Source organism: Amblyraja radiata, chromosome 1, assembly GCF_010909765.2.
Source record: "Amblyraja radiata isolate CabotCenter1 chromosome 1, sAmbRad1.1.pri, whole genome shotgun sequence".
NCBI lineage: Eukaryota > Metazoa > Chordata > Chondrichthyes > Rajiformes > Rajidae > Amblyraja > Amblyraja radiata.
Genome location: NC_045956.1, coordinates 136206418 through 136218785, shown reverse-complemented (window position 1 = coordinate 136218785; position 12368 = coordinate 136206418). Strand labels below are relative to the sequence as shown.

Below are 12368 nucleotides of genomic sequence, written 5' to 3'. Positions count from 1 at the left end.
AATCCTGTTACTGCTATCCAAATGTGCTGCTATTTTACCTTTATAATTGACTCCAGCATCTTCCCCCATCACCGATGGTCAGGCTAACTGGTCTATAATTCCTTGTTTTCCCTCTGCTGCCCTTCGTAAAGAGTGGGACAACATTAGCTACCCTCCAATCCACAGGAACTGATCCTGAATCTATAGAACATTGGAAAATGATCACCAATGCATCCACGAGTTCCCGAGCCACTTCCTTAAGTACCCTGGGATGCAGACCATCAGGCCCTGGGGATTTATCAGCCTTCCGTCCCATCAGTCTCCCCAACACCATTTCCTGCCTAATGTGCATCTCCCTCAGTTCCTCCGCCATCCTAGATCCTCTGGCCACTAGTACATCAGGAAGATTGTTTGTGTCCTCCTTAATGCAGACGGATCCAAAGTACCTGTTCAACTCATCTGCCATTTCCTTGTTCACCATAATAAATTCACACTTTTCTGTCTTCAAGGATCCAACTTTGGCCTTAACTAGTTGTTTCCTCTTCACATACCTGTATTTCAGGTCCATAAATTTATGTTGTGTGTCTCCTGATCCAGAATCAATGTGCTGTATTTCCCGTTGTCCAAGACGCTATTTTTTAGTCAAAAATAAGGCCCGAACATTTACCTACATCATGGAGGCCAAAGGTTAGCCTGAGCAATGCCACTCTCATTGCGACCTGCCACACCTTCGACCCTGGAACTGTGTGAAGTGGGAAGCGGCTGTAAAAGGGCAGCGCTGTGGGGGTAAGAGTTCCTTTCCACAGCGAGTGGGAAGTCCAGCCTGGGCTGCACAAAGTAGTAAACTTGGCTGGGTCGCTGGGGTAAAGTTACGGGGAGGGCAGGAGGGTTGAGGAAAAGGGGGTCGGAGATCATGCCAGCACTCACTCACCACTGTCGCGGCGCGGAGCCACTGCATTGTGGTCGGGGAGGGAAGTAGCTTGGGTGGCTGCAAGCGGCCGCCGGGACCGGACAGCGGAACCAGTTGCCACCTCAGCACCTTATGCCGGCCCACCCGCCAGCCAGCCACTGTGTCCTTCGACACAGTCGCAACCGGTGAGGTGGTTGGGCGCGTATTCGACGCAGGTGCGTCTTCATTGCCGGGAAATACTGTAATGAAAAAAAATATATGTTTTGGCATCTTGTTTGCCATGACATTAAATTGTGGACAGATAATAGTGCCATAAGCCACCAGTAGGTTTGCCTGTACATTTTGCCTACCAGTTGCATTTTGTATTATTTGGGGTTATTTTTTTTCTGTGTATTTTTTTTGCCATATGTGGTAATATGTACAGTCTGTTAAAACTTGCTGTATCACATATGGTAAGTAGTTCTTCAAGCAGTAGCTCTTCCATTCTCTTGCAGGCAGGCAATTCACACTGGTCTTTATTTTTTATTTTTACAGATGCCTAACTCTGTCTGTGGTGCAAAAGTCAGAGAAAAATATATGGCAAGCTATCTCATAGTGGGAACAAGTCAGCAGTGGATCATCGACAAATGGGGCTTTATCCATTCACATTTAGTACGAGTGGAGAGGAGAGAGAGCACCAAGAAGGTAATTATTATAAAATAGTTATTGTGAAATTGATAATTTGATTGTCATCTTGCTGCCACGCCCTGATTGTCTTGTAAGTTTGAAAAATACATTTATTTTCTTCCAGTTTGACAAGAAGAAGCCACTGCCCAGTATGTCCAGGAGTTTGATCCACTTGAGGGAACCTCTGGATCCATCACCTCCACCAGTCAGCATCACAGCAAGAGGAGCAGGACCACTGCCAGCTTCACTGTAGGCTCCTCCCCAAATGCAACTGAGGTAGATGAGAAAGAGCCAAGTCAGCATGAGCTGATCAAGGCAGTAAGTACTTTGGGGGAAATTTATCCATCCATCCATCCATCCGCCATCCATCCAGTGCCAGTCCATCCCTCCCTCCGATACCATCCGTCCGTCCTTCCGTCCGTCCGTCCGTCGTCCGTCCGTCCGTCCGTCCGTCCGTCCGTCCGTCCGTCCGTCCGTCCGTCCTCCATCCATCCATCCATCCATCCATCCACCATCCACCCATCCACCCATCCACCATCCACCCATCCACCCTCCACCACCCACCCTCCCCATCCCCCATCCACCCATCACCATCCCCATCCACCCATCCACCTCCACCCATCCATCCTCCATCCATCCATCCATCCTCCATCCATCCATCCACCCATCCACCCTCCATCCATCCATCCACCCTCCATCCATCCATCCATCCATCCATCCATCCACCCATCCCATCCACCATCCATCCATCCATCCATCCATCCATCCATCCATCCATCCATCCATCCATCCATCCATCCTCTTCTCCTTTCCCCCCCAAATTTACTCACCTGTATCATACTCATTTATGTTGCAGCTCAAGCAGCAGGCAACACAGGCCAGGGAGGCGACACAGACCATGACAAGCCCTAGCCACCACATGAGAGGGCTGTTGACACCTTCCAGGGAATCTTAAAGACTTAGATGCTCAAGATACATGAGAACATGTGGGTTCACTACACCCTGGCTGCCATCACAATGACCCATAACTTCTCCCAGTCGTTAAATATTTAAAGTAAGGTTTGTGTAATTTTGGGAACATTATACTTTAATATTTGACCTTAAAATTTATGTTTTTGTGTGAATATTCACAATGAATTCATGTGTGTTGCAGACTCAGCAGCAGATGGGACACATGGGACAGCAATAGATGGGACAGCCACAGTTGGGACTGATGGGACCACCACAGCAGATGCCACTGAAGGGACCACCACATCAGCAGGCTTACCAGCTATCTAATTTTATAATACCTTTTGTGAATTGGACTTGAAAATCTTTGTCACATACAGCTTGTGAACAGTTTTAATTTTTTGCCTTCCACTTAATATTGATATGTTTCTCTGTTGCAGCCACAGTCACTGATGGGACCATCACAGATGCCACCACCAGTGATGTAATGCTCACCGATGGCCACCTCACCCATGGGCAGGTCACCCATTCCACAGGACAGCAGCAGCCCTACTCACAGCAGCAGTCTACATCAACACCATCACAGCAGTTAGCCACTACTTCCACATACACTGCCTTGAAGTGCTTCGAAAGGCTGGTCCTCTCCCACAACAAATCCAGCATCCCTGCCTCACTGGACTCTTTTTGCATACAGGGCAAATAGATCAACAGAGGATGCCATCTCTCTGGCTCTTCACACTGTCCTGACTCACCTGGACAGACAGGGCACGTACGTGAGGATGCTCTTCATTGACTATAGCTCTGCATTCAATACGGTCATCCCCACAAAGCTCACCACCAAACTCCACCAGCTAGGCCTCAGCTCGCCGATATGCGATTGGATCCTGAACTTTCTGACGGAGCGACCGCAGGCAGTGAGACTGGGCCAGCTCCTGTCCTCCACTATCACCCTGAGCACCGACACACCACAGGGCTGTGTACTAAGCCCCATGCTCTACTCCCTCTTCACTCACGACTGTGTTCCTGCATTCAACACCAACACCATCGTGAAGTTTGCAGACGACACAACAGTGATTGGGCTGATCACCAACGGTGATGAAACAAAATACAGAGGAGGTGCAGAACCTGGCGGACTGGTGCGCACGTAACAACTTATCACTAAACACCTCCAAGACCAAGGAGCTGATTATTGACTTCAGGAGGTCCCATAATGGAGAATACGCCCCAATCTCCATTTACGGGGAAAGTGTGGAGAGAGTGTCCAGCTTTAAGTTTCTGGGCACTCACATTTCAGAGGACCTCACATGGTCCACCAACACCGCTGCGCTGGTCAAGAAGGCACAGCAATGACTGTTCTTCCTGAGGACATTAAAAAAGACTGGTCTGCCCCAACAGCTGCTGACAACGTTCTAAACCGCTGCACCACAGAGAGCATATTAACGTATGGCATCTCTGTATGGTATCTCAGCTGCACGGAGGCGGAGAGGAGAGCTCTTCAGCGCGTCGTCCACAGAGCGCAGAGGATTATTGGGACACAGCTACCAGCCTTGGAGGGCATCTACCACACACGGTGCCTCAGGAAGGCCGTCAGCATCCATAAAGACTCCTCACACCCTTGTAACGGACTGTTCGAACTACTTCCCTCCGGCAGACGTTACAAGGCCTTCTACGCCCGAACCTCCAGACTCAGAAACAGCTTTATTCCCAGAGCTATAGCGGCTCTGAACCGGCCCTGCTGAGTGCCCCCCATCCCCCCTGGACTGTCTCCCTCGGATGGTCACGACACACAGCTTATTTATTTATTTTACTTTTCTTTTACATCGGTTGGAAGCTGCATACTAAATCTCGTCGCACTGACGTGCAATGACAATAAAAGATATTATTATTATTATTATTATTATTATTATTATTATTGCAGTCACAAGATCTACTAGCTTATTTGCACTCTCAGCTGCATACACATACTACCCCAGCCTTAACACACCCAGACCTGCACCAGTGATGCCAGAGGTACCCCCAGAACAGAGACCCAGGATGCAAGTGGGGACTTGAGTTTGGATTTTACAGGATTAATGGAGACAGATCACCCATCAGTAATATGTGTCCATAAATGATGTTTAGTCTTTGTACTTGTATTATGTTTGAAGTTTTAAGTTTAATGTTTGAAGTTTATTGAAACTCAATGACCCTCCTTGGGGTATGGGAGTGCACTGTTGTATGTTCCTTCTAATCTAATAATAAATCAAACTTTTGTTGTTGTTAAAATGATGATTATTTATAGATTTATTATGGCAATTTCAAATTTTATGTGATTATAATATTTTTGTATGCACTGTTGTATGTTCTTATCAACCTTTTTTCTTGTTAAACTTTTGTTTATTTCAATATCAATAAAGGAAGTGCTGGACATTTTGACGACAAATTGATGTATGAAGATATTATATTTCAGAGTAGTGTATCATGGCATCACTTTCAAATATTTAGATTTCATGTATTTTGATCAATAAGTAAACACAAACATTGTACTGCAGCTGCTTCTTGTGAGAGCAATGCCCTCTGATGTTTCCCCATGGTTGTCATGATGCAGAATGATTCGACACCCAACCCTACAACCTCTTTTATAGGAAAACTGGGTGATTCCATTGCTTTAGAAGCCAAAACGACGTGAATTGTCTTCAGTTGTCGTTAACAGGGCCGTAGCTTGTTGTGGGTGGACATGGGTTATCGTAGGTGTCGCCGTAGGTTGTCCTAGGTGTGGTCGTAGGTGGACCTCCTAAGTCACGACGATTGGGTCACCGTTGTAGCTTGACATCAACTAGGTGGTAGGTTGTTGGAGCTTGTCGTAGACATTGTCGTAGGGAGGGTCCAGTCACCGTTTATTCAGCGACCTGCTACGACTATGACAGTCGCCTAAAAAATCGCCTAAGTGGGCCAGGCCCATTAGTAGTGGGACACTGGAGAAGCCACAAAAAGACTGAAACTTGAGAATAAATATTGTGAGCTATTGTATATTTTTGCAGGGTTAAAGCTAGAATCAGCTGTGTGGGTCAAAGTGTGAAATACTTCTTTTTTTTAATTTTGGCCTTCTAGCTGTTGATAAGTTTATCATTTAACAGGAAACATTGCAAAAGCATCTTCTAGGAATCTTTTGGGCATTTTGAATGATAAAGGGGAAGACACCTATCTCAATAAATCTTCTTATATTTATTGGTTTGATGTTTCACATTTTATGGTCTCTAGTCACTAATGAAACAACAGTAAATCTTTATCAAACTTTGAATGCACTGGAATAATTCCTTCTGTAACAATTTTTTTACGATATAGTTTTCACAGCTTCATAATTTCATTACACAAAGTGAACAAAGGAAATCATCCCACCACAGAGCTACATCTCATAATTTCCCATATTTTTGTCAGATATACAAGCATTTTTTATTTATCCTATTGAATCCACCCCTAGAAACAAGAATCTCCAAGTTCATCAAACCATGCATGCCACGGGTCTGCCTGAATTTTTTGACACGTGGCCACAGCAATAACAATTAAGAATCTTGAAATGTCATTTTCAGAGATGAAAATCATTGGATGTCATAAAGGGAGGTCAAACGTATTCAAGCAGCCACTGAAAATGTACGCTGTGATTTATTACAGAAAATTTAATTTATGAAGAATTATGACTTTCAAATCAGATATATATTTCTATTGTTGCATTTGTTCACATTTAACGTATCAATATTGCAACAATCAGTGGTAGTTCATGCCATATTTGACCTTTTAAAATAAATAAAAATGAAATACTGACATTACGAAGAGAGAAAATCTACTAAATCTCAATGTTGAAAGCCAGAAAATCCCGTAAAACCTGCTGAAGATCTCCCAAAAATAATTTTACACTGGGACGGCTTTGAGTGTAAATGAGTTTACTTTCATCAATTTTCCTTGAGAATATCCAAATCATTATTGGCAATCTAGATATTTTATTTTATTTTTCATTTTTTCAAAATTTCATTTGATCAATCTCTTGCACTGTTGCTGTAGTTTGAAAATCGAACACATTTCTCGATAGTTTGAAACACTATCCGTGCTATGGTCCATTCCTATAGTTCTTAAAGGAGATTAGGGGGTGTAGGGGGCGCTGCTCTGGCAGCAGCCATGTCAGCAGCGCGTCAGTTTTTTTTCAACCTTTTTTATTTTTTAGTATGTTTTAAAGTATGTATTTAATGTTCCTTCGTGTGTTTTGTGTGGGGGGTGGTGTGGGGGGGTAAGGGGGAAACCGCTTCGGTCGCCTCCTCCATGGAGAGGCAAGTTTTTCCAGGTCGCCTCCCCCGTGGCCTAACATCAAGGATCGGCGCGGCCTTTCCCGGAGACGCGCCCGGGGCTTCAGCGACCGGGCGGGCGCAGCATGGACTCTCGGCGTGGAGCGGTGAGCCCTCGCTGGGGCTCGCTGGAGGGGAGCGCTACGTTTCGCTGGCCCGGGGCTGCCGGCAGCCTGAAGCCGCGTCTGCAGAGCTCCAGCTGGTGCGGCGTCTACAGCCCGGGATCCCTCGTGGGGGACCCGGGGGAAGAAGAAGCCATCACTGCCGGCCCGCGGCCAACTTCTACCGCGGGTCCGGCATGGACTTACCATCACCCCTGGAGGGGAGCTTCGACCGCCGGCCCTGCAGTCTACGGTGCTTCTGGCTGCGGCGGAGACTTTAAATCTCGACCGATCGGCCTACACCATCTTAAAGCCGCGGTCTCCGGTGAGGAAGAGCCGATCCTGGACTGACTCTGGACTCTAGTCCTGTCCACGGGGGGAAATGGAGGAGGACTGGCCAAATGTTGTGCCTTCCACCACAGTGATGAATGCTGTGGTGGATGTTTGTGTTACAGTTTTATTGTGGTTGTGTGTTCTTTATTATTGTACTGCTGCTGACAACCCAAATTCCACCGACCCTGGTTGTGTGGCAATAAATTATATCTAAAATTATCTAAAATTATTGGTCTTTTTGGTTTCAAAAGCCTGTCACTGGTTTATAAGTTCATCATTACTAATGCACACTGCGCAGATACTTATTGACATACTTGCAGTACACAATTGTTAAGTATCAAGGATGCAGATAGATGGAGATGGGGTATGGGTAGAAGATGGTATTCCTTTATTATCTGTATCTGTAAACTGTGGAGGGATTGATTGTAATCGTGTATTTTTTTCATTGTTTGTATGCACAACAAGAAAGCTTTTCACACCTATAAACTAACAACAAACAAAAATTAAAATCTCTTTAGGTTGCCATGGGCTGCAGTCGTCTGAAGACAAAGAAAAAAATCCTACATTTATTAATTCTAGTCAGACCTTCATTACAGAAAAACACGCATAGATCCATTGCTACGCTCTAAGCATCGAGAAACCATTGTTTATATTGTTTGCTGCATAAACAAATCACAAAGCTTTATATGACTTTTGTAATGACTTAAATTATTTTGATCTTGTATCTTTTTTTTATAAATGGCTTATACAATGGGGTGAATGGAATGAAATTCTCCCCCCTGATGGAGAGATCAATAATGAAACCAAAGAAAATTAGGTCCAGGTGTAGGACATTTGTCCCTTAGAGCCTTACAATAATATAATATTGTATTAATTATCCATAATACAATTATGGACAATCTCAAAACCAAATTTTCACTTTCTCCGCAAACCACTTGATACTTATTCAATGGTTCAATTGTTCTTTTATTGACACATGTAGCAAGGTACAGTGAAATACATATTTTGCATATAGATCAGTGAGATTATTGCCATACATAAAGACAATCCCTTATTAAGTACCTCATGGATAGAAACAGCACATCGAGTCCATATGTAATAGTTGCCAGATTTTGGCACCATTTTACGCAGCCCAAGCTGCAGCTCACCATAAAGGCTTGTTGCAGTCCATCTCTCCTCTCCAGGCCTTCAGTCTTTGTTCCCCAGGGGGTGCCTCCTGCAGCCAACCTTGGCGGTGTGGAAGGTTAGACCTTTCTCCCTACCGGCCCTTTGTCCAGCATCAGCTGTGTCCCGACTGACTTTTCCTTCCGTTTCCTGGTCTTCGGGGGCAAATGGGATTGTGTCTAGACACCTAAAACACCCCTGTTTTGTGCAAACCTTACCACTTGAACATGGAAACCTATACAGAGCTCCCATCAATATTTTCAACTTCTTGATATTTCTTAACTCCATCCAGACTGATTTACCATTATGATTTCTCAAGTCAACATCCTTTCTTGCTCTAATTTGATCATTTACTAACAATGATGCTCGTATGCAATTTACTTTTCCTTCATATTGAATAGTGTTGGTAGCCATGCCTTGGTCACCCTTATGGGCCTGTCCCACTTAGGCGATTTTTTTAGGCGACTACAGGCGACTTGGCTGTCGCCACATGTTCGCCGGTGGTCGCCGGGGTGTCGCCTGTATGGTCGTGAGTAGTCTCATAACAGACCTGTAAATACAATATATATCGATAATATATAGGAAACAAAAAAAATCAATAAATTAATAACCACAATACTATTGCAAGATCAAAACTCACAGTTCTTTATGCAACCAAATACAGTCCATAGAAATTCATAGTTGAGGTTAGTATTGTTCAGCGTGCAAGAGCATGAGGATTATTGGGAAGAAGCTATTCTTTGAACCATGTAACAGAACATGCCCTTCTTTCACTTTGTTCATGACGACCAATTTGACATATTGAGCTAGTCTGTTTGTTTGCATTTGGGGGCAGTGTTAGCTGTGAGGAGGATTCTAGGAGGCTGCAAGGTGACTTGGATAGGCTGGGTGAGTGGGCAAATGCATGGCAGATGCAGTATAATGTGGATAAATGTGAGGTTATCCACTTTGGTGGCAAAAACAGAAAGTAGACTGATATCTGAATGGTGGCCGATTAGGAAAAGGGGAGATGCAACGATACCTGGGTGTCATGGTACACCAGTCATTAAAGTAGGCATGCAGGTGCAGCAGGCAGTGAAGAAAGTGAATGGTATGATAGCATTCATAGCAAAAGATTTGAGTATAGCAGGGAGGTTCTACTGCAGTTGTACAGGGTCTTGGTGAGACCACACCTGGAGTATTGCGTAAATTTTGGTCTCCTAATCTGAAAGACATGAGAGTACAGAGAAGTTTCAGACTGAGGATGGCAGACTTTCATAGAGACTGATTCCTCGGGATGGCAGGACTAGATAATATGAAGAAAGACTTGACTCGGCTTGTACTCGCTAGAATTTAGAAGATTGAGGAAATCTTATAGAAACTTACAAATTCTTAAGGGGTTGGACAGGCTAGATGCAGGAATTTTGTTCCCGATGTTGGGAATCCAGAACAAGGGGTCACAGTTTAAGGATAAGGGTAAATCTTTTAGGACCGAGATGAGGAAAACATTTTTCACACAGAGAGTGGTGAATCTCTGGAGTTCTCTGCCACAGAGGTAGTTGAGGCCAGTTCATTGGCTATATTTAAGAGGGAGTTAGATGTGGCCCTTGTGGCTAAAGGGATCAGGGGGTATGGAGAAAGGCAGGTACGGGATACTGAGTTGGATGATCAGCCATGATCATATTGAATGGTGGTGCAGGCTCGAAGGGCCGAATGGCCTACTCCTGCACCTACTTTCTATGTTTCTATGTTTCTAATATCCCACTAAACTCTTCCCATCCATATATCTGTTTAAATATTTTTTTTTATTTGAAATTGTATCCGCTTCTATAGCTTCCTCTGGCAGCTCATTTCAGATGCGGATGACCCTCTGAGTAAACAAGTTGTCATAGAGTCATAGCGTTACAGCGTTAGAACAGGACTTTCAGCCCAACTTGCCCACACACCACCAACATGCCCCATCTGCACTAGTCCCACCTGCCTGCGTTAGGCCCATATCCCTTAAACCTAACCTATCCATGTACCTGTCTAAAAGTTTTGTAACAATGCGATAGCCTCACCTACCCCCTCCAGCAGCTCATTCCAAACACCCACCACCCTTTGCACAAAAACTTTACCCCTCAGGTTCCTATTAAATCTTCCCCCCTCACCTTAACCTATGTCCTTCTGGTTCTCGATTTCCGACTCTTGGCAAGAGACTTTGTGCATTTACCGAATCTATTTCTATTGCATTGCCAGAGTGGTGGTGGAGAGAGATTTAATCATGGCATTCAAAATCAGAGCTAGTGTTTACATGGAAAAGAAAATCAATCAGGAGATTTTGAGACCTGTCAGATTTCTTTTGCATAAAGCTCACACAGTCTTGTTTGACTCAATGATCGCCTTCCTAGCTATAACCTTTTGGTGATTCTGTGAAAACGCAGTCTGAAAGGTGCTTCAGTTAAGTAGTTAAAGGCTAAATTTCCTGTCAGCAGATAAAATGATTGATGAAAATGTTATATTTTATGTTTTCAGGCAGCTGCATGGGTGTGCTTACATAATGGAATAAAGTGAATTTGGAACAACACGTCTATCCGATCTTCAGCTAGGGGTGATGATGGCATACTTGAGAGTTGTTGCATTAGCAATGCTAATACGGTTTCATTGCAAGTGGAAAAGAAAACTGAAATTATGCAGCCTTTGTATTAAGCACATCAGGCCATAAAAAAGGCTGAATAGAAACAAGTAGTCATCACCCCAGGCAAATAAAAACTTCACTTCTGAGGCATATATGTGAAAACTTAATGATGCAGATCAGAGATTCTGTAAGATCAGTTCTAAGGCACTACCATGTTTCTGTAGGAGTTTTTAATCTCATCAAAGAATCATAATATTGGCTGCAGATGTCAACAACCTCAGGGTTTATAATCATCAACACTAATACTTGTCCTCCATCAATGATTACTTGTAAATCATATCCATTTGACACTGAAGAGCGATAGGAATCCCTAGCGACCCGTTCAGTTATCTATCATGATGGGTTGTTAATATGATGAAGGAAGGGATGGATTAAAAATTGCCTGTGGATGGTGTATACCAGGCCTCATTAAATTTTAAGCACTTTATGAATTTGATCCTCACATCTGAAAGATAAATATATCCAAGTCATGTATGATTAATAACAGCTGGGATTCAATTAAGGCAGAGATTCCATAAAATCACAATAATGATAGCAAATAAAATGTCAAGAAAGATGAGTAAAGACAAAATATGTTATTAGCCAAATCATTGGGGTGAGGGCCATGTTCACTCAGGGAGCATCTGTCCAGGAAAGCCTCTATTTGTGGCAGGAGAAATAACAAATAGGTGAAAAGAAAACAAAACTTGTTTTTACAATTCCCATTCAAATAACTAAGAGAGAGTTAGATATAGCTCTTAGGGCTAACTGAATCAAGGGATATGGGAGAAAGCAGGAACGGGATACTGATTTTGGAAGATCAGCCATGATCATATTGAAGTGCAGTGCTGGCTCGAAGGGCCGAATGGCCTACTCCTGCACCTATTTTCTATGTTTCTATGTTACTATGTTTCTCTATTTTTGATATATGAGGACATTTGGGGATAAAGGCAGTACTTTATGTCAAATGTTATGCCCTTTCACAACACACTGAAAGTTGTGAGGGAATTTATAAATGAATAGTTCATTTAACATTTTGCTCCTGACAATTTTCACTCATAAATGAAGGCAGCGCAATAGTGCAGTTGGTAGAGACCTGATTTGGTTTTAACATCCGGAACTGTCTGTGTGGGGTTGCACGTTCTTCCCGGGTTGATGAGGGTTTCCTCTGGGTACTCCAGTTTCCTCCCACATCCTAAAGACATGTGGGTTTATAGATTAATTGGCCTCTGCAAATTGCCCCTCGTATTTGTAGGGAGTGGATACGAAAGTGGGATAGCATGGAACTAGTGTGAATGGACGATGATGATCAGTGT

At 43.8% G+C, this 12368-nt stretch overlaps 1 long non-coding RNA gene across 1 annotated transcript in view; it reads right to left on the bottom strand.

Annotated features, from left to right (window-relative positions):
* Positions 1-2942: 2942 nt before the first annotated feature.
* The window catches only part of LOC116979650, a 30641-nt gene continuing 21215 nt past the window's right edge, over positions 2943-12368 (bottom strand). Inside the window, exon 4 of the long non-coding RNA XR_004413757.1 lies at positions 2943-3069. This is a non-coding gene — a long non-coding RNA (uncharacterized LOC116979650). The remainder of the gene's footprint in view (positions 3070-12368) is intronic.